The sequence below is a fragment of the Haemorhous mexicanus genome, chromosome 5 (genome assembly GCF_027477595.1).
Source record: "Haemorhous mexicanus isolate bHaeMex1 chromosome 5, bHaeMex1.pri, whole genome shotgun sequence".
NCBI classification, from domain to species: domain Eukaryota; kingdom Metazoa; phylum Chordata; class Aves; order Passeriformes; family Fringillidae; genus Haemorhous; species Haemorhous mexicanus.
Genome location: NC_082345.1, coordinates 67,854,511 through 67,874,228, shown reverse-complemented (window position 1 = coordinate 67,874,228; position 19,718 = coordinate 67,854,511). Strand labels below are relative to the sequence as shown.

Genomic DNA, 19,718 nt, shown 5'->3' with positions numbered 1-19,718 from the left:
AGGGAAACACAGCTCTTGAAAGAAGCCCAGTGTGTCTTGTCTGGAAGGGTCTGATACTGCCTGTGCCATGTGTGCAGTGGCTCTCAGCCTGCGGGCAGGAAGGCTCTTCCTCGGGCAGCCACAGAAGGAAATATGCTGGAGAGAATGGTTTGGTGTGGGAGTGGGCTGGTCCAGGAGAGAAATTCTCTCTTAGGAAGTGGTCGGCAGCATGCGAAAGCTGGAGAACCACCAGTGTAGCACATTCCGGGGGCAAAACAAATAAATGCCAATGCAGATGTGTCCCTGGCAGCTACAGTTCTGCACACAGGCAAACTCTTAAATGCGCACCAGCCCTGAGCTCCGGGCCACTTATATCGTGAGTGTGGCGAGCTGGCTTTGTTTACTCATCCGTCCCAGAAGGAATGTGCCATGGGAACACCGTGAGCGGACCTGAGGCTGCTTCAGCCACGTGGATGAGGAGCAGCAGCCGCTCACGGCGATCCCAGAGACAGCTCGGGATGCTCCTGTGCGAGCTCGCAGGTGTGTGATCGGGCCCTGCCGGAGAGGGCTGTGGCCCAGGGCAGGCACATGGGCTCGGGGGGGGCACACGGCTGCCGCGGTCGGTGTTGGGGTGCGCACCCCGACACTGCTCGGGAGCCGCCGTCCGGCGGGCCGGCAGCGGGACCTGCAGCGAGCAAGGGGTGTGTGCCTGCGGCGGCTGACAGACACCCGGACACACAGGCGCACTCTCAGGCGGCAGCCCATTTGCTGGAGGGGTGTGCATGTGCGTGCGAGGGAGTGGAAAGGGGTGGCGGGATGGAGGGAGGGCGGCCGAGGGAAAGTCTGACACTCGGCGCAGAAGGAGCGAGACCCTCCGCTGCCGCCGCCGCCGGGGAGGAGCCGCCGCGCTCGCAACGCCTCCGACAGCCGGCCCCGGCCCCGGCCCCGCCGCGCTCCGGCCGCGCTCCGGCCCCGGCAGGTACCGGCCGGCCCCGCGGCTCCGCGGCCGCTCGGGCACTTTCCGCGCCGCGGGGAAGGGGTGGGGGCGGTGTGGGAAGGTGCCCGGTCCCCTCTGCCTGTCCTGGACGCTCCGCTCGCCTCTGCCCCGGGCGCCGCCGGGGCTGCCCCGGCAGGAGCGGAGCGGTGCCGGCACCTGGCGGCCCCCGGGCCACCTGCCTCGCTGTCAGCGGGGAGATGGGGCTGGCTTAGGAAAGGGCTAGGCTCTGCCGGGGTGGGCTTGGGGGTGAAGGGAGAGAAAGAAGTAGTTTTGGGGAGCGGGGCGGCGAGGCTGTGAGATGGGAGAGGAGTTGGTGCGCTCAGCCCCGGCACCCCTGCTCCTGCTCCGCAGAAGTGGCTCCGGGCTCTGGGAAGGCAGCAGGGCATGTTCAGCCCATGCTCCTCAGCAGAACTGTTGCTTGCCGGAGCGGTGGCAGAATTTATTCCTTTCCACGCAGTCCTCCAGCATCGCCGTGAGCGCGACTGCTGAGCGCGCCCATCCCCGGGAGCGCAGAGCACCTGGCTGGCCGGGGTGCAGCCGAAAGGAGATCATTCGCCTGCTCACAGGGACCACCTCCACTTCACTTTGTGAAGGAACTTCCAGGGTGGGAAAGCTCCTTGTTTTGCAGCGAATATTGGAAAATAAAAGCTGTTGCTTGTAGAAGGGAGACATTCCTGAGCGCGTTAGGTAATCGGTGACTGTGCTGCAGGAGCACAGAGCAGCCACCTATGTTTCTTCAAAAAGAGCTTTACTTTGATTTGAATTGGGGCAACTTGTCCAAGAATAATAGAGATAAATGGGACCAGAAGCTGAGAAAGCAGCAGTTCTCACTGTGCCTGTGTCTCTGACAGAGGCCAGGAAGATGCAGGCAAGCACTTGAAGAATTGTATCATGTCAGTTTCTCTCTTTTACTTGCAAGTCTGGGGGACAAGTAAATAGACTTGATTTCGGTGTTTTGGAGGTGTTTAATGCTAATGGCACACCACCTCTATACCTTTTTTCAAGTCCTCATTAGTATAATTGATGTGATTTTTCATCTTTGCTTTCTAATTATTTTATTTAGGTTATTATGGGCTTGATCCAGAAAAGCACATCATCTCCTGCAAAGTGTAAGGGCCAAAGTCTTCTGTGAAAGTTGGGTATCTAAATAGTCTTTTAAAGAGAAATTGGGGTATTTTAATCCATAATTGTAAACCTATTGTCAGGCAGAGATACCCAAATTCTGCAGGTGCCACACCTCTTTTTCTTAAAATTTCCAAGACAAGTCTTGCTCTGAGATGTCTCATAAATTGAAGCATTTTCGCCTTGATCAGGCTGAGAAGCTTGGCTTCACTTTTAGTTGAACTTTATTTTGGCTTGGACATCCAGACTAGCCTGAGATCCAGGAACTAAATTTGCTTTCCCTCTCCTTAGGGCTGGATTGATCCAGCAGGGATTCTCAGGGTGTGGACAGCAGAACAGGCTCCCATTAGGTGCAGTGCTGAAGCACTGAGAGTTGTGCTCTAGACCAGGCAGAAGTGCTGTGATTCAAAGTCTCCTGCAGTCAGTGTGTGGGCTCTGCCCTTGAGTGCTTTAACCAGAAATGGAAATAGCATCACCAGTCTCTGCTGTGACTGAAAATACAAGAATGACTTCTATTACAAAAGCTGGTAGGTGCTTTCAGGACAATAATCCCAAGAAGGGAGAAGTGCCACTCAGTAGTACTAAGTAAGGTGATTCATGTGAGAAAGATATAATTTCAAGTTGTATTCCTGCCCTCAGCTTTGTCTTGGTACTAGCTACAGTCAGATCCCCAGAATACTGATACCTCTTTTTAACCCCACTCCCAAGTACTGGCCTCTGCCTGCTTCTTTCCCAACTGCAGGTTGTGCCATCAACCAACCTTCCTCTGATCTTACTCTGCTTACTCTGATCTTACTCTACCCCAATGTTTTGGGTTTTTTTTTTTTTTTTTCTGAGAGGTGATGTTTTCACTGCAGATACCACTGTGTTCATTTCACAAATTGTGCTGCAGCCTGGACATTCTACTGGGATTTTGCAATTAAATGAAACAAGGCCCTGGGGGATGGGGGGAAGTTTTAATTAAGCTAGAGTGTTAAAAGGAATTAGATGCTGTTCATTGGGAAGAGCCCTTTAAATTGTTTGAGGATGCTGCATCTTTATTACTCAGAGATTAAGTAATGATAATTAAGCAGCTAACCATGTAAACAGCAAGATATTGAAAAGCAAAGGCAAAGGATGAAATGCTCCCAGCAGCACCTGTCCTTATTTTGATCCCAGCAGAAGGGATGTATATGCTCAGCTTCTCTTCCATGTCACAGGAAAGCAGAGGAGTGAATGTCCCACACAGTCAGGATCTTTACAGTTTAACTGGCAGAAAGCCGTAAACATTGGAGTCACCCTGTGAGCCTGCTGTTAGCTCAGGGTGGCCAAAATAATGATGTCTTTCTGAATTCTTTTTTAATCCCTGTTCTGCTTTTCCTCTCATTCTTTTTGCTGTTAAAATCCAGCAGCTGTGATCTCAGATGTCACTTCACTGTGTGCCACTGACATACCGGTCACCTGTGGATCCAGAGAGGCTGATTCATCAGCTGGGAATCAGCTGAATTCCCAGCACATGCCAGGATTTCTTTGGCTAAAACCCCTGGAGCTGGAATTGGCCACTGAGCCACCTCTGTGCTCTTTGAGGTTTCCTCCATGAGGGAATCCTTTGGGGCTGGTTAAGCAGGCTTTCCCACCGCGCTCTCTTGGCAAGGCAGCCTGCGGGATTGCCGGCGCTGTGCTTGGCCCTTTGTGTTTTTAACCCCTGGAGAGAGCCAAAGGTGTGTGCTGAACGTCATTGCATCAGGTAGACGCAGGGAACGTGCCCTGTGTTTGTTTTCCTTCTTTCTGGGTTCTCTCCAGCTGCAAACAAGCAACAGAGAGGCTCACAGTACAGCCATGTGCATGAGACCTGAAGTGTAGTGGCTGTATTTAGGTGTGAAGGAAATTTTGCTCTGTGGGTGTGCTATTTTTAACTTTTTTATAGTCCTGCACCTCTGTCACACTTCTCAACAGTTTCCCCCTGCCCCAACATTTATGTCTGGGTTTTATATATTTTATAAACTTAGCAATGGCAGTGAGTCATTATTTAAATAATCCCTGTATAAATCGTTAGCCCTTTTATCTTATTCTTTCTAGCCTTGTGTATTCAGAAAGGCCCCTCTCTGATATTGTTGGTCTTTTTCCACGTTCTGGAGACATGCTGCGAGAACATGCATGCGTTATCTGACAGTGGGTGATAGAAGAAAAGAAAAAAAGCAAAAAAATAAAAGCACAGCCCTCCTATTCTGCTCTCCCCAGCCTAGATGGATCCAACGTCACATGGAGGGGATCCAGGGTGAGTCAGGAAACAGTGCTGTGGTCCAAAATTCCACTTTGCATTACAGCTGGGAGGCAGCGTTTAGCATCATGTGGATTTATTTTCCTTTGATGGGAACTGCAAAATAACTTATGGAAGACACATAACCTAATGGGCAGAAGAGATAACAGAAAGCCAAGAAGAACCTGGATTCCCATCTGGGTTGAATCATTGACTCAATTGACTATCAGGGTGATGGGTGTGGTGGTTTAGGCCTGGGACATTATACTGGCCTTAACTAAGTCACTGCACTTCCCCACAACGTAACTGGAAAATGTGATTAATGTTCAGAGCTCTGTTGGTACCTGAGAGTTTCCCTGACAGTTTCCCTCATCAGACTCAGCACAGGACATTGTAGACATTTATTTTCAAACTTAATTTTTCAGGACAAATCCTAAATGGCTCAGAACATATGTGACTAAAGACAAATTCATGCTTTAGAGCTTATATGTGCATGGAGACCTGTAATTCTGCACTGCATGAATTTCACACTGTGTCTATTACTCAGCTTTCAGTAACACTTAACCTTTTTTGTACATCTTTGCATATTTTTCTTCCTGTGCTGCTATAAACAGAAGAGTTGTATGAGCTTTGTCTTATAATGTGGTCAGTTTAAAAGCAAAATAAATAACCATAATTAAACTGTTTCCAATTTAGTTGGTCAGAGAATCAGGAGACTTGCAGGAAACAGACGTCAAGCAGCAGAAGAGAGGCTAAAACCTCTGTAACATCTAAACATACTCCAGTGACGTGCTGGGTTGTTGCTGCTTTCTGATTTTTTTTTCTCCAAGGGGGTGGGCAGAAGAGAAGTTACCAATTTTCCTGGAACATCCTCTTCCAAAATTCCTGAAGACACTGCAGCACCAAGTCTGATCTCATCTTGTGTCAGCATAACTCATGCCTAAATGCACTGGGAACAGAAATCCTAGGATTAACTAAAATTATACAAATCTGAGGCTGTCACAAAATGAAAGACTTGGGCCTGTTCTTAGTCTATCTGTACTTAGTGACTTCAAGAGACTTAAGCTCATGTTTAAAGATAGGCTGCTGTGTAAAATGCTCTCTTGAAAGAGTTACTTGCTTCAAGTCTAAGCCTAGAGTGAGATCAAGCCTTTTAAAAATTAAGTGCAGTCTTGAGGGCTGGTGTGGTCAAATAGTCCAGCTTAATCTTGGCTACAATTTTAAGATTTTGAACAGCTAGATCTAATGGTATGTGCCTACCTAGCCTGTTGTATTCCCCTGGAATTTATCAATGACACACTCCATATAATTGTGGTTACTTTTTGTCTGTCTAAAATCCTTTTTTGGTTTTGCAAGAGGCAGACTGCAAAGAGAGTATGTAAAAAATTCTTTCTTAAACAAAAGCAAAAAGTTGTTTTTTTTCCCCTTCCACAATGAAGAATTAAAACAATGTCTGTTGCTCTCATGCTCAATGTCAGAATTTCTGCTAAAAAATAGAAAGAAGAAATATGATGAATTTTTCATATGGAACTTATTCCCTGTAATTTTATAATGCATATATGGGAAGTTTTATGGAGGCTTATACTAAAAGGCTTCAGAACAGTGTAATAAAGGAAAAATGCTCATAACATCCTTGGGTACCCAGAGAGCTCCACTTTGAGAGAGGGAAATAAAATAAAGGGCAATGACAAGTAGTAATAGGCTGTTACAAGTACAGTTCCTTTTCTCCAAGATTTACAGTAAGAACAGCTCTAACTGTGAAGTTCTCTGCACTGTCATAATCTGTGGCTTTGCAGAATGTAGCATTCTCATATCCATTCTCTCACCTTGTGAAAGAAAAGTTCCACCTGCATATAAGTTACCTTTAAAAAATCCTTTACCTAATTTCATGCCTTATTTCCTTTTTTTAAGCAGGTGCTTGAAAACCTTTATGAAGAACATAAATAAATCTTCAAAGCTGGTACTATACTGTGTGCTGGTAATAGAGTGATCGTTTGAAGGTCCATCATTTGTTCAATAGAAATCAGAGAAGACACAGGAACAAATTTAGTACTTGTGTTTATATAGTCACTAGTTACAAGCAGTGGGCCTTTTCTCATTCAGAGGGGCTTTTATTAATTTATTAGCTGTGTTTCAATAGCATTGGGAGGGGGCTGTGAGACCTCGTAGAATCATTCAATGGTTTGGGTTGGAAGGGACCTTGAAGATCCTCAATTTCCAAGCCCCCTGCCATGGGACTCCTTTGGGATCCACAGCAATGAGCTCTCACAGCAGACTGGTATGAGTAGGGGCAGTCTTTTACTTCTACCAATACTTAAAATAAAACCTAAATTGTAAAAGGATATTTCAGTGGCTCAGGTGCTGAGGTGGCCTGGAAGGGGAGTTTCCCAGGTGTGGGTCAGAGCAGTGGTGTTGCTGGTGTTCTGGAGCTTGGCTTTCTCAGCATCTCAGTTCCACATTTTTGTGAGTGCTCCCTTGTCAGATCCAGCAGAAGGAGTCTGGCTTTGCACAGCTGCTGCACCATCTTCAGGGATGAGAGTTCTTTTTCTGGATCTGCCCCAATTAAGGTTTTGCTATCAGTGTTGGTATTTCCTACCTGGTAGTGAGCTAGAGCATGGAATGAATCATAAGGAGACCAAATCTGCCTGTTCCCAGAGGAGCATGGCAGCCCTGGAGCTGCTGGATGGAAGGTGTTGGGAGAAGTAGATATTCTCCTTTCAGTCTGTGGGGAGAGCTGGGCACACTTGGAGCCCACCCCAGCTCTGCAGGTGTTTCTGAGCCAGTTTCTGAGCTCCTCTGCCTGTTTCTGAGCACCACAGGCACTGAGCAGCTCTGTTGTGTGTGCACCCTGTGGTGCAGGTGCTGTGGGCAGGGGTGGCTACATGTAAAAGCTGAAAACAGCAAAAGACAGTTTTATCCTGATCTTTAAGGCTGAACTTGGCTGACTGAAGAGTCAGTTAATATAATAAATCTCTGTTATTAATCTGATTTTTTCCTAAAACTATTTTAATAGGCAAGGATGCTTTACATAACTACAGTCTGAATCATTGTGGTCAGTTGATCTGATGTTTTGTACAATCTCTAATCTTGTCAGAAGTGAGGTTTTCTCAGACCTCATGAAATCCGAGGTGTTTATTTTAAGACTCAATTTATTATTTTGCAAATTGAACTCAAAGCTTTGAAGGCTTTATGGAAAAGCTGACTTGACATAGTTTTTGGAATATCACCCCCACCTCACTGAGGAAAGAAAAGAATTGGTGCATCTAAAGAAGTTACTAACAATGTTCATACCCAAAGGTGTTTTAGGTGCTCTTTCTTGAAAAAAAAAAAAATGCATTTAGCTGTGCTCCTCTGTGCTGTCTGTCTTTTTAAGATGAATGTCCTGGGTAATACAGTTTGCAGTGTGCAGGTTTGTTTTGGAGTTACAATTCGGTGTTTAGAGTCCTCTAGTGACATCTACAAAAAGCAGATTTATTTCATCTCATAAAGCTGCCTCAGCTTGAAAAAAAATAAAAATTGGATTTATGGCAAAGAAATACCTTCCCCAGTATAACATCCCAACTACCTGTGCAACTTCCAGTGAAGTTAAGGGAGTTTTCACATGGAAAGATTTTCCATCCTTAGATAAAATAATTATAAGCTGCCTAGGCTGAAGATTGATTAAACTTACATAATAAAATTTCTGTGAAGGGGGAAATGGGCTGATTTTCTTAAGGTATCTGTCTACAAATTCACATGTCTGTGATTTGGTTTTTAGGTTGGTGAGGTTTTTTTATTTTTTATTTTATTATTTCCCTAAAGAGTTTTACACGTCTAAGTACAGATAAATTGCTGTGCTGTCCTCAGGAGACTGAAGCTCCTGTGTCCTTTGCTTCTTTGCTTCCTGTGACTTTGCTACAGCTCATTACTTTCCTAAATGGCAACACCAGCACCATTATGGAACTCGTAACACAGACAGTTATCTCCTCAATGGTACTTAAAATCAAATCCTTCCTACTTGGTGAAAGATGAGTTACTGTGCTTTGGCTCCTTAAGTGATGCAATGATGGAAAGATTGGTTTTTTTTCTCTATTTGTTGCTGTTGTACATTGATGTGGAAGGATGAAGAATGAGTACTGAGGCACAATACACTACTGAAAGCTCCAGTGCCAATTTCTCTGGTTTTTCACAGCCTGACAGAAAAGCAGAAGGTGTGTGCAGCAAACAGTGCAGGGAGTTCATCTCAATCCAAGTATCTGCCTTCAAAGCAAGAGAAAAAAGAAAAAAGCAGAATGCAATTGTTGTCTTCCATTTAAAAGCCAAGGTGAGATGCTGTGGTTTATCCTTTTTTTTCTACTGTGCTCTATCTGTGGTACTGCCAGCATGTCCTGTGGCACAGGGGCTGTTTTTTCCTGAGAGGAATTGTCCATCCTTACCTTTTAGTGGCAGCAGTTCTCCAGGTGGTTTCAAGTCACAGGACAATCTGCTCCTGCTTCCAAACTCCCTTCTGAAATTTAATCTCCTTCCTACAGTTAAACTCTCTCTTGTGCTTTTGTAAAAGCTTCAGGCATCGTTTTCCTGTATCCTGTCAATTCCCAGAAATGGCCCTGACATGATGAAAATCTCTCACTCCCCAGGGGTACTCTGCTTTAGCAGTCTGACATGTGGGGTGTTAAACTGTTAAAGGGAGAGAATTCAGACAGATTTCGGGTCTTGTGCCAGGTTTTCATGACAATGGTAGAAATTCCTTTGTGATAACAGTGATATCACAGGCACAGCTGTTCTGCAGTTGGTCAGTGATGAAATATAGATAGCCATTTTCTTAGTGAAGACAGGCTTTACTTCTATTTTTATCCTAGGTTACCACCATTATTTATGGGTAATAAAATCTGTTCTAGTAAATGGTGTTAAAAAAAAAAAGTACTTTCCATCCTTTCTGTGCTTTCCTTCCTTCCTTTCCCTACAAACAAGGTAAATGGCACTGAAGTGGTGTGAGAAAAGCATTTTGGAATGTGTGTGGATTTGTTGTGGTTTATTTTCCATCCAGGAATTCAGCATGACACAATGGAAAGTGGGGTTCGACATCTCCAAGATAAACTATTAGACAGTCTGTAAAGTGCTGCACTCATCTTTATAAGATAAATAGTGTGTAAGGCCAGAATAACTGGGACACAGTGGCTTTGATAACAAGAAGCATTGTTATCTTCAGTGCAAGCATCAGCAGAGATTACAGTGCTCTGTTGTGGTGGCCCTGGGGGAATCTCACAAGGCCTTGCAGTAGGCAGTGTACAATTTGTTTTCATTCTTTTCTCAGCAAAATACTGGTTTGATGCTTGGAAAGCATGACCCTGTTTAAATTGTGCTGACTCTATTCTGGTTTGAGCCACATGGGAGGAGAGGTGTGAGCACAAGCAGTTAGAAAAGTTGAAAAGTTGCAGATGGAGGATGGATAAATTAGTGATTGACAGTGAGCAGGCAGTTTGTTCTGAAGAGCCACCAAGACTCTCTGGGCCTTGTGCTCAGGATTCAGGATCCTCAGTTGGTGTTTCCAGTATTCTCTCCTAGAATATCAGTAGCTTTTGTCCAACTTATTTTACTAGATGTCACTGATGGGATCTGCTCTGAGCTGCCCTTGCATTATTATGGAAATGGCACATTATATTATGTCTTAGCCTGTGTGTGCCACTGCTCAGAAGGAAAACCCAGCTATGCTGTGGGGGCTGCAGCAATTGCTCCGAGCTCTTTTTGGACATCTCAAGTTGAAGATATGACCTCAGTCCCATGGGTGTCTTTGCTTGTGTAGCAGTCATTTCCACCTCCTGCTTTTCTGTTAGACTGGGAGAAAGTTCCAAAGTAGGCATTTGAGTTTTTGGCAGTGTTTGCTGCCTAAGCACTTACCCTTCATTCCCCTGCAGTGATACAGTGCTATGTGGGATTCTCTGGTGTGTGTAAAACTCTGAAGTAATTTGTTTCTCTGGTGCTTTGCAAGACAGGTTGGAAACCCTGACAAAGAACAAACATGCTTTGTTTTAAAGCTGGCTGATTGGGCAGAACTTTCTCATTTGGTGTGGAAGATTTAGATTTAACTTTTTCTGTTTCAGAAGATGGACAAGGCAGTCCCATGCAAAGGATAATGCAGAATGTTGTTTTCTTGATATCTCCAGAAACTGAATCTTATTTGGACAATAAGAGCTACTCCACAAACAAGCTACTTGATTCAATCTAGGGGTAACATGTTAGGCTTTAGGGGTCTAGTTAATAGATCAAATATCCCTCTAAAAACCAGAAGTCTGAAAACCTTTTTTCAATTATTTCAGTAGCTTTCTTGAAAGATGTATGGTACTTTATCTGTGTGTTTCCCACAAGCTGCTCATACTCTGTGCTCATGGTGTCTGAAAACAGAATGTGGTTAGACTTTGATAATTCCAGGTTTATACAGGATTGTTTTGATTAGTTAGGGATCAAAGCAGCTATCCTAGAAGGGGGACCACTGCACTTGTATAGTACCAGAAACAGTGGTTTTGTCATGTCATTTGCTTGAATAGTATGGCACCTCTTTCTCTTCAGAAACTTGCTTTTCTGTTTCACTTTAATGACATAATTGCAAAAAAAATCTTTCCAGATGAAGGGAACAGAGTCTGTTTCATAAAGTGACCCATACTGCAACCCAGGTGCAAGTTGTAGGCAAGTCAGAGGACATGCTCAGCATCCAGCAATTCTCCCCAGGATTATTCTAAGAAGCACATATCAGCCAGGGCTGGAGCCTGCTCTGGACTGATAAAGGTTGTCTACATGTGGGAGTCAGCTTCTGTTCAACTGGAATAACAGTGTGCAGAGTGGTATCTTCCTCACACTGACTCTGCATGGCCTGTCTGCCCTAAGGCTGTTGTTCAAATTAAGTAAGTTGCTTCCAAATGAAGTAAGTTGCTTCCTTCTAATACACACTCCTGTGTGATGTGATTGCAGAGCAGTCAGTGTGCTGCTAATTCACATCTTACTGTGTCTGGACTCTCATGTTGACATGTCCCAAGTGTTTAAATTTTAAGGTCTTGGTCAATTACTTCTCTAAGTGCAAGAGACACGGTGTCAGTGCTCTGTGCTGTGATGCAGAGTGCTCAGAAGCTGCATAGCAGAGCAGAGCCCTGAAGTGAATGTTGTATTATCACTGATTTTAGTGCAAGATCCAACTCTGTGCTGGTCTTCCTGTGTTTAGTTGTATCACAGTAACACCTAAAAAATCCTGGAGTTTTGGCCTCACTGTGCTCTTACTGCTAAGTTAAGATCTAAGGATAGCTTAGAGGAGATCAGTAAAAGTGAGAAGGGAGGCTTGGAGTCAGGTTTGATTTATGAGGAAGAATGAAAGGCTTTGAGTGTTCATAGCTTGTTAGAGTTTGACAAAGAAGAAGACATGACTGTAAATACTTCAGAAGTTTTATTCAAAAAACAGCAGAGGATTTGCTTGATTCTAAGGACATTCCTAAGGTTAGGACAGCAGCTCAGGAGACCTGGGGTTAATTCCATGACATATGTCCTTAAGGCAAGTCAGTTCTGCTTACATCCCAGCAAATTCCTAAGGGCACCCAACTGCCTCTGCTTTGTCTACATCACTGAGTATTTGTCAGCTGATTGAAAAACACCTAATTTAGGCAATTAACTTGGTAAAGACCTTTACAGGGCTAGAACTTGGCCTCTGCCTGCCTCAGCTGTATGTGTAAATGAGTCAGAGTTACCATTTATCATAGAAAAAGTGAGAATTACAGGTTTGGAAACGATGGATGTTCAGATATTGTAACAATGCAAGTACAGTGAGTGAAGAAGCTAATTAAGATGGGATTTATTTCACTTGCCTGAAGTGTGAGATGGTCACCTAATCTTCTTCTGTTTTCTGTACAGGATGAGGTGCTCCCAGGGGCAAAGCAGTATCTGAGCCAGGGGATGAATTAACTTGGCAGTGCCTGTCTCTGCCCTCCCTGGAGGGAGCCAAGACAGTGCCTGAATTTTAGATGTCTGGAATTAGGCAAGATGAATGTTATCTTAAGAATATAAGGATCAAATAAAATCAACTCGGCTTGATTTTAAGGGGGAAAAAATGTCTTTACTGAATGTGTTTGCTGAAATGTTCTTTTAAAACAATTATATAAACCACCTCAAAGAACTTGTGTTTTCTTCCTTTTCTTTCTTGTAAAACATTCAGGAAATGCTTTTATTAATAACTAAGTACATAACAGAGCTCCCATTTCTGCTGTTTCCTTGAAGCAGTCCTTACACACACTAGCAACATCTCAAGAAGTGCTAGTGTGCTATGCATTATTAAAAATTTTGTATTATGTACAGCCTACATGTCCCATGTTACCTAACACTACACTTGGAAATCCAGACATTAATAACTAAATGGGAGCTGAGCTCTTTTGGCAACCTTCTTCTCATGGCTCTTGCTTGCATACAACAGCCTGAGTGGTTGGAGATACTCTGTTAGCTCTAGGTGGTTGCTGTCTCCTTGAAAAGGACTGATCCTCAGAAGAAATGCAGTTATGGACATTGTGAATTTAAAGAAAAAAAAAGTGGGAAAATTAAAGTTACTCAGAGAAGAGTTACAAAAATTTTGAGAGCTCTATGGATGCCGCTGGAGGTCCATGTGTAAAGCAGCTGTAGGATGCCAGGGATCTGAGGGAAAGTTAGGCAGTACAGATTCATGAGGAAGACCAGGATGACCTATCTGAGGTCCCTGCTTGTGCAGTGGCAAAAGTTCTCACTTGAAAGAAAGAGCAGCTTATTTATGTTGTTGGTGTGACTCGATGTCAGAGTCCTTCCCCCTTGTAGGATCACATTCATTATTACCCTGCAGTGACTTTGTGAGTAGTTTACTCTTTTTGGTTTGCACTCCTGAAATAAGAGGGCTGCTGTCAGGCTTTGTCCCTGTTGTTTTATATCTCCTACCTCCAGCCTCTCCTGAGCTCACCTTCACAGAGCTGGATTCTGACTTCCCTCACTACTGCTGGTCACTTCCCTACTTGCCTGGCTCTGCCGGCAACGGGACAGTCCCTTTGCTCTTCTGCCTTTGTCCTCTGGCTCATCTAGTGATGAAGAGACAGGGATGTGTGAGCAATCAGTCACTTCAGGGACAGGGACCTGGTGTCAGAGAGCCTGTGGATTTCCAGTATGGTACTGGACTAGACTTACATTTGGGAATGTCTAAATATGCTCAATTCAGAAGTGTTTGCAGGAATTTATGTTTATTGTTTTTGCTTGACCTTGCAGACTCAACACTATTGCTTTGGAAATCAGAGCTGAACAGTCCTAAGAACTTAGAGGGACGTGCGGGTTTTGCACAGAGGACCTGAACACAGTGGGGATTTTATCTGTGTGTAAAGCAGTCGTGACTCTGTTCAGGAGGTGAAATAAGTACTCCCTAATTTAAGAAATGCTTTTGGGTTATGAGACTGTGAGCTTAGAAGCCCATCTTCAGCCCAAGTGAGACTTAGTGAGTTAGGTGGGAGGTGCACCCATTGCTGGTTCCCCAGGCAGCCTGGGCTTGAATTAAGATTTGTGTTCTTGGACACCATAAGGACTGTTGGCTGTTCCTGCTGTAGGCAATGTGTAAGGGAATAAAGACACAGATTATGTGAATTGCACTGAGATCAGCTGCCTTCTGGGCTCCCTTGACATCCCAAAGCCATAATCCTCCCGTGGGTCACTCCAAACCTGTGATTTCACACCACCCACTTAGTGCCCTAATTCAGCAGGCAGTGAAAGGTGTTTTCAAGTGCCCAGAGCTTCAGACATGCAGAGGACAAGTCTGTATGTGAGTGTTTGTCCACAGATCTCTGCAGGCTGTAAAACATGATACCAAGCACAGAGAGAAAAGAAACAGTGGTAGGAGCTGTACGTTGCTTGTATATTGCCAAGTAGCTGTTGTGCTCTGCCTGCCACTCTTGCTAACAACTGTCTCACTTTTTCCTCCCTCGGACTGTTTTCTCCATCTGGTCTCATTCAGTATGTATTTAGACTTCAGGCTGCAAGGAGGAGAGGCCCTTGCATCCTACTTGATAGTATGTGCAGCATTATGGGGTCCTGCCCTGGCTGGGGCCTCCAGGCACTGTCCCAGTGTAAATAATACATAAAAATAGATCAGCAGTGTAACATCGATCAAGGAAACCATACAGAGACTTAACAGTGATTTAGTATTGAATTGCTCTACTGTCTGCCATGATATTCCTGCACTAACTTGCTGTAGTTTTCTGAATTAAATGACAGCCCATACAAAGCCTGGTATCTATGGGCAGTGTGCAGGGAGCTGGGGGAATCTGTAATTGCTAAAATCAGGAAGTGGGCCAAAGATGATCTACGAGTACGTGGAAGAACATATCTTTTGTGATGTTCAGGGTTTTATCGTTTTTATTTTGGAGGCTTTCCAAGATTTAATAGCAAAAGAGCAACCAAAAGTTTGGTTGAAGCAATCAGACCAGATTTCAGCTGCAGCAATAACTGCAATAGCCCGAGCCTTTGTAGAAATTTCTTCTCTTGTGACACAGCAACTGCTCATGTTGCACCAGGTGAGATTACATTAAGGAAAACAACTAAGTGATGCAGGCAGCTTGTGAGGTGATCAAATGCAGTACACAACAAAAATAGGAATTATCACATGCTAAAGTTAATCTGCACTCAGAGCTAGACTATTTGCTGTGTATAAAGAGCATGAGTTGAAACTGATGAACGAAATTAACAGTTGTTTTAGAGACCAAAGGTATACCTCAGAAATGAGGGAGGACTGTTTTTATTCAGCTTGGAGTCATGAAGGTGCAGTGATTTGCTCTTGCGCACTTAGAGGTAATTCACAGTTCCTTGCAGTCAGTTTGATGGGATTGCAGAGGGATTTTGGGAGGAGGAAATGGACAAGTCCATGGCCATTGAGGATATGTTTCTTGTGAGAGCAGAGCACTGGAACTGTAGCACCAATTCTCAGATGCTTTTCATGAGAAATTGAAAGCATTTTCAAACCGTTGATCCGCTTAAATTTGAAAGATCATTTTGTTTAAGTCCTTTTCTATTTAAAGCATCCCTGGAGGTGCAAGTGCCAAGAACTGTGCAAGTGAGACTCCTGATTCTTTCTGTATCAGACAAACTGGTGGCTCCTGATTTCAGTTTCTGCATACTAAATAAAGTCCTTCTGTTCTACAGAAATCTTTATAAATACATGTAGGGAGTCTTTGGTTTCCACAGATCCAAATAAACCCATGAAAAAGTTTCTGCCATTGCTTTTAGGAAGAGTTAGGCAAACAGCAAGCAGCAAGAGGAGAGGTGAGAAATTGTGTAGTTTCCATTCATATCATTCACACTTACCCATTGGGAAAAGAATTCCCAGCTCATGAGTGGGCTCAAAATTAGAAGAGAAACATCCCCAAGGTTTCTGGAGTAGGAAAAAGAAAAAAGCTGCAGAAGCTCCCCTCTAAGAAATTGCTATAAAGACCCCAACAGCTGGTTGGCAGAAAGGCTGTTCTTTGACATAAAATACTTCCTGAAATTCTTTCTTCCAAGGTCCATACTGATTCTTTTTTTGTTTTAGTTTTTCTTTCACACAAATTAATTAAAAAAAATTAGGCATCTCATCTGAATATGACAAGAGATTCTGGCAATAATTTTGCTAGTTTCTCAACTGATCAGTTATTAATCCCTTCTTCTGAGCATGTGGTGGAAGAGAACAACAGACTCATGAAACACCTTTCTTTGTCTGTAACCCCGCCATCTTAAGAGTTTATTTTCCATTTCCACTCTCATTTCATCATAAGCCTTCTGTCCTCAGTCCAGCAGGCACAGCAGCACTGAGTGTTTATAATAAATAAGCCAGCGCTGACTGCAGCTGAGACAGTGTCCATGAATGGGTCCTCTGGCAAAGGGAAGAGGTGGTGACATGTGGCATGAGGGCTGTGACAAGCCCTGGAGATCAGTACTGTCCCCCCATCACAGTCCTGTCTGCATGGCTTTTATCCCCTCTCTTTTGAGGTTGGTATCTCATGGGAGGTGAACGAAGCACAGCTGTGGGGAAGTCAGCTTCTGCTCTAAAACCAGCAGCACCTTGTAGGACAACACTTGTGTGCACTGTAGTGGATATCTGCTCTCTGCTGGTTCTTTCCAGTTTTGTCAGAGCTTTTCTGAAAATGGCTTCAGTGATCATTAAAAAACAGCTGATATTTTAGCCTAGCACTGCCTTTAAAAAAAAAACCAAACAAAAAAACCAGTTAAATTTCCAAAGAGTTTACCTGTAATTTATCTGTCCACACGCTAAGAAAACCTAGAACTCTCTTCCTTTTTTTATTTCTACCTGATGGCTGTGTTAGCCTCATTCTGATGTGTATTCAGACTGTTGGAGTATTTTGCAAGGTTTTGCCATGTCTTGTATTTTCCACAGGAATTACACAATGAAAGGCAGTATTTTTTAGGTGCCAAAACTTGATGGGATGTTTTGCTGGCTGTGTCACTGGCTGATGGCTTTAGTGGCACATTTCCCTTGTGGGTGTAGGGACTCTGAAGGCAATCACAGGGGAGACAGATGAGTTACATCTGTATTTGAAGTTAAACAAGGTCAGGAGACTGTGCTGGCCTGTGGTGTTTGTTAGTGTGTTCACTGGACTGGTTTTTGCTCTTGTCAGCTAGCACATTTCCAAGCTGCCTGACTGTAAGCTGGGGGGGATGCAGGGCTCCCAGGAGACAGTATGGATGAGACCACTTGGTTTTGAAGGGATGAGTCCTTAGCTGTATAGACAGAAGCTGTGCTAGGCTGCTTTGTCTCAGAGTCTGCAAATAGTGTCTGGCCCATTTTATTTATTGCTCCAAACTTAGACTTGGGGTCTGGAAGCTCAAGTCTGAGCAGCTCTAGGGGTGACTGTACCATATTCCTGTAATTAGACAGACTTTTCCTCCACCCATCTTCTGTTTATCTTCCTAGATGTAAGCTCGTCAGGGAAGGTATTGGTACTTGCTCTTTATTTGTAGATTATATTGTACCATGTGGTCCTGGCCTGCAGATTTCAGTTTAAATAAAGGCAGTTGAATCTGCTCTTGCCTGTTTGCTTTCAGCTTGGAAAGTTTTCCCTGGCTATAATGTACTGCTAAGGAGGGAACAAAGGATAGCCTCTTAAGAACTGTAAAACCTGCCTCACTTTAGTCCTGGCTATTTAATTTTGTAGGCTTATGTCAGACCCTTAAGGTTAAAAATGTTTCTTTTCTTGTCTTGGCTTGAACAGCAAATGGAATGTTTCAAAGAAAAAAAAAAAAAAAGAGTCCATACGAGGCTGGCCAGAGTGATGCAGCCTTGCCTGTTTTTCTTGATCTGAAACACTGTATTAGCTGGAGCACAAAATGGTCTGGCTACCTCAGTTTCCATCCCATTTTTGGATGGAAAGTTGTTAACCAAACAAGAGCAGAAGCAATCATTTACTTCTGAAAGGGAAGGTTTTTGCTCATTTTCTTTGCAGCATAACATTTTCTTGGTTGGACTGTTCTTCTCTTCCTTCTCCATGAATGCCCCCAAAGCAGAAGAGTAAATAATTTTGGCTTACAATGAACAAGTCTCTGAGATGATAATGAGAAGTGGTGAATAAACTTTCCTTGTCTTACACGGGGCAGACTTGAACTCTGCTGAAGGGGCCACATGCAGCAAGGTCAGGAGTGTGATGAAGTATAAGTTTGGAAGGGGAATCTCGCTGGAAAGATAGAATAACCCACTGAGTGATAAGTGCTGACAGACTGGCACCCTGGTGTTTGAAGTGCTTTTCCTTGCAGGAGAAGTATGTCTCTGATCCTGTTGTGTTATGGCCAGGCTCAGTCTGTTTTGAAAGCCTATCCTTTCTTCACATGGAGACTCAGAAAGAGTCAGGCTGAATGTGTTTAACAGAACCCTGAATTTTGGGCCATGGTTAAAGCCTAGTTTTATAAATTTGATATGGCTTTCCCAAAAGGTATTTATAACAATAATCATAAGCATATGTCAGTGCATTTACATTATTATTATATGTTTACAATAATGTTTTTCTAATACTTCACCATTAAGTAACTGTGTTTAGTGTACTAGTTCACAGAGAATAAAAGTATTAAGTTATGATTTCAAAGGAATGATAAAACAATAACACTGGGGAAATTCAGTCATCTTAACAAATTGGGAGCATTATTCAATCTGTCCAGGCAGGCTCTTGCATGGTTCCTGTTCTTCTCTGTTCCTTTCCTGTGGGTTTACCTTGAGAATGCTCCCAGTATGGCCACACAGGGAGACAAACTGAAATATGTGAGTGAGACCCAGGGTGGGAGGCAGAAGATTAAGTGAAATGTCCTGGGACCTTCCAGGAGAAAGCTGCTCTGCTCTTTACCTAAACCTCAGTGACAGAAGTAGTATCACAAGCTAGTCAGATGGTTTGACTAATATGAGCTTTAAAAAAAAAACCAGTAGTGATATGTTTTCAGTTCCTTGAATCAGTTTATTTCAGTTACATTTGCAAATGTATGTATATAAAAAGAACAGAATTACCAATTTTGTAAATGAAAAAGGTTGAGAGAAAGAAAAAGTGAGATTTTTCTTTTTTTTACCTTCAGTTTTTAATCTAGGAGTGGGGCATGTTCCCCATCCCATTTCCTGTATATCCAGGACAGCAATTTTCTGCCACTTTTTCAGAAGACTTTTGGTACCTAACATGGCAGCTCTGTTGTCTAGTCTGATTCTTTGACAACCACTTAGAACACTTGGATGCTTTGGAAGACAAGAGCAGGCAGGAGTGGAACCCTCAATAGTATACAGGACTAATCAAGCCTCTTTTAGCTACTTTAGCACAGAGGGTATAGCTATATAGATAATGGAATAAATCTGTTAATATTTTCAACAGTAATAATTATAAATCACTAAGACATGTAGATCTATCATGTTTCAGTGATTTGCAGCCATTCTCCCCTTCACTGGAAGCAATGAGATATAATTTACAAGTGCTCTTATTATCAGTATCCCAGAAGATCACTGTCTGCACTTCCATCCCTTCACACTCTCTAATGTGCATGCACTAGGCTGCACTTTTGGATCATGCAGTCATGCAAATCAGGGAGCTTGTGTTTCTCAGGACTCCTGAGTTATTCCTGCAGAGGGTGGACACTGCTGGAGAAAGACACTAAGGAAGAAGAAATATTTTCTTGTTATTTTTAGATGAGCTGAGCTAAACATTGCCTTTATTTTTTCTCTGCTTCACAGTTTTACTGTAAGAGGCAGGATCACTTTGTTTTCCGTCACATTCATTCCAGCTGTAATTTTTGCAGCTTTTCAGTTCTTGGCCGTGTAATCTTCTCAATTCATTTTTGATGAAATCCCTGTTGAGAAAACTGACATTTTTGTTCATTTCCTCTCAAGTGAGGATACCACTACAGGAA

At 43.5% G+C, this 19,718-nt stretch overlaps 1 protein-coding gene and 1 long non-coding RNA gene across 4 annotated transcripts in view; both read left to right on the top strand.

Moving 5' to 3' along the window:
- Positions 1-499: 499 nt before the first annotated feature.
- SEMA3D (semaphorin 3D) overlaps positions 500-19,718 on the top strand; it is a 133,068-nt gene continuing 113,849 nt past the window's right edge. The window contains exons 1-2 of one of the 3 annotated variants that reach the window (XM_059847455.1): positions 835-958; positions 8,509-8,640. The gene's annotated coding sequence lies outside the window, so the exon portion shown is untranslated. Of the gene's footprint in view, positions 520-800; positions 959-8,508; positions 8,641-19,718 lie in introns of those variants that run through there. The other 2 variants (XM_059847458.1, XM_059847456.1) reach the window with 2 other exon arrangements.
- LOC132328132 (uncharacterized) lies at positions 1,237-4,465 on the top strand. The gene is made up of 2 exons (XR_009486698.1): positions 1,237-2,085; positions 4,171-4,465. It is a non-coding gene; the product is annotated as an uncharacterized LOC132328132 (long non-coding RNA).